The following is a 2835-nucleotide window of genomic DNA, read 5'->3' as shown; positions in this document are numbered from 1 at the left end:
TTCGAAAATAACTAAGAATTTTGAAAAAGATTTGATTTTTGAAAAAGATTTTGAAAAGATAAGATTTTCAAATTGAAAATTTGATTTGACTCATGAGAAATAATTTGATTTTAAAAAATTTTGAAAAAGTCAACTCAATTTTCGAATTTGATGAGAGAAAAAAGGAAAGATATTTTTTTGATTTTTTGAAATTTTTATGAAAAACATGAAAAATATGCAATGCATGAAATTTTTAGATCAAAACAATGAATGCATGCAAGAATGCTATGAGTGTCAAGATGAACACCAAGAACACTTTGAATGTCAAGATGAACATCAAGAACATATTTTTGAAAAATTTTTTATGCAAAGAAAACATGCAAGACACCAAACTTAGAATTCTTTAATGCTTACGCACTAAGAATTCAAGAATGCATATGATAAACATGAAAAGACACAAAACAAAAAATCATCAAGATCAAACAAGAAGACTTACCAAGAACAACTTGAAGATCATGAAGAACACTATGAATGCATGATATTTTCGAAAAAAATGCAAGATGCATATGCAATTGACACCAAACTTATAACATGACTCAAGACTCAAACAAGAAACACAAAAAATATTTTTGATTTTTTATGATTTTCTAAATTTTTTTTTTTTGGATTTTTATTTTATATTTTTCGAAAATTATTTAGAAAAAGAAAAATAAGGATTCAAAATTTTTAATATGAATTCCAGGAATCTTATGCTCTAAAGCTCCAGTCAAAGGGTCAGGCTTGGCTCAATAGCCAGCCAAGCTTTAGTATGTAACTCAGACATGACACGCCTGACATTCCTTACATTCAACAGCCAATTGGCTAAGAAAGATAAAGAAGCTCTTCTCTTGAGTATAAGGATTGAGACATGGCTTTACAGCCAGCCAGGCTTCAACATGCTTCATGAAACACTAGAATTCATTCTTAAAAATTCTGAAGCCATAAAATAATTTATTTTTGAAAACATTTTTTTTTTCGAAAACAGGTGAGAAAATTTTTGAAAGATTTTGAAAAGTTTTTGAAAAGAAAATAAAAAGAAAATTACCTAATCTGAGAAACAGGATGAACCGTCAGTTGTCCAAACTCAAACACGGAGATTGTTGGTATGAAGCAAGCTATGGTCACCTTGTAAATCTCAGTTAAGTTGACTCATATGGGCTACAATATATTATGTAAATACCCAGGAGGTCTTCCCCCTTGGGATTCACGTCCTCCTCTCCTTCTATGGGTTAGGCCATGGTGCTTATGTCAATGACCTTGCACTTTCCTTTTGGATTCTCTTCTGTATTGCTTGGGAGAGTACTAGGAGGGATTTCAGTGATTCTTTTACTCAGCTGGCCCACTTGTGCTTCCAAATTTCTAATGGAAGACCTTGTTTCATTCATGAAACTCACAGTGGCCTTAGATAGATCAGAGACTACATTTGCTAAGCTGGATGGATTTTGCTCAGAATTCTCTGTCTGTTGCTGAGTGGATGATGGAAAGGGTTTATTATTGTTAAACCTGTTTCTTCCACCATTATTAAATTTCAAGAACTCCCTTCTTCATAGGCATCCCATTATTCACAGGATTCCTTTCAGAAGTGTACATGAACTGGTTATTTGCAACCATGTCAATGAGTTCTTGAGCTTCTGCAGGCGTTTTCTTTAGGTGAATGGATCCACCTGCAGAGGTATCCAATGACATCTTAGATAACTCAGACAGACCATCATAGAATATGTCCAGGATGGTCCATTCTGAAAGCATGTCAGAAGGACACTTTTTGGTCAACTGTTTGTATCTTTCCTAAGCTTAATAGAGGGATTCACCTTCTTTCTGTCTGAAGGTTTGAACATCCACTCTAAGCTTGCTCAGCTTTTGAGGAGGAAAGAACTTGGCTAAGAAAGCCGTGACCAGCTTATCCCAAGAGTTCAGGCTGTCTTTGGGTTGAGAGTCCAACCACACTCTAGCTCTGTCTCTTACAGCAAAAGGGAAAAGCATGAGCCTGTAGACTTCAGGATCTACTCCATTATTCTTAACAGTATCACATATCTGCAAGAATTCAGTTAAGAACTGAAAAAGATCTTCAGATGGAAGTCCATGAAACTTGCAGTTCTGCTGCATCAGAGAAACTAATTGAGGTTTCAGCTCAAAGTTGTTTGCTCCAATGGCAGGAATGGAGATGCTTCTTCCATGTAAATTGGAATTAGGTGCAGTAAAGTCGCCAAGCATTCTCCTTGCATTGTTGTTGGGTTCGGCTGCCATCTCCTTTACTTGTTCGAAATTTTCAATCAAGTTGTCTCTGGATTGTTGTAATTTAGCTTCTCTTAATTTCCTCTTCAGAGTCCTTTCAGGTTCTGGATCAGCTTCAACATGAATGCCTTTTTCTCTGTCCCTGCTTATAAGAAAGAGAAGAGAAAAACAAAAGAAGAGGAATCCTCTATGTCACAGTAAAGAGGTTCCTTATTGTTAGTAGAAAAGAAGAAGAGAAAAATTTGAACTCAGAAAGAGAGAGAGAGGGTTCAGATTTTTGGTGGGTGAGGGAGAGATGTTAGTAGATGAATAAATAAATACAATAAGATGAGAGAGGGAAAATTTCGAAAATAAATTTTTTTGAAAAGGAGTTAGTGATTTTTGAAAATAGTTTTTGAAAAAGGTTAGTAGTTTTTTTTTTCGAAAATAAAAATTAAAATAATAAAAAAGAAATTTTTGAAAAAGGGGGAAGATATTTTCAAAAATTAGAAAGAGAGAGAGTTAGTTAGGTAGTTTTAAAAAAGATAAGAAACAAACAAAAAGTTAGTTAGTTAGTTGAAACAAATTTTGAAAAGATAAGAAGTT

Source organism: Arachis ipaensis, chromosome B09, assembly GCF_000816755.2.
Source record: "Arachis ipaensis cultivar K30076 chromosome B09, Araip1.1, whole genome shotgun sequence".
NCBI lineage: Eukaryota > Viridiplantae > Streptophyta > Magnoliopsida > Fabales > Fabaceae > Arachis > Arachis ipaensis.
The sequence above is the reverse complement of the archived record's forward strand: the minus strand, read 5'-3'. Positions refer to the sequence as shown.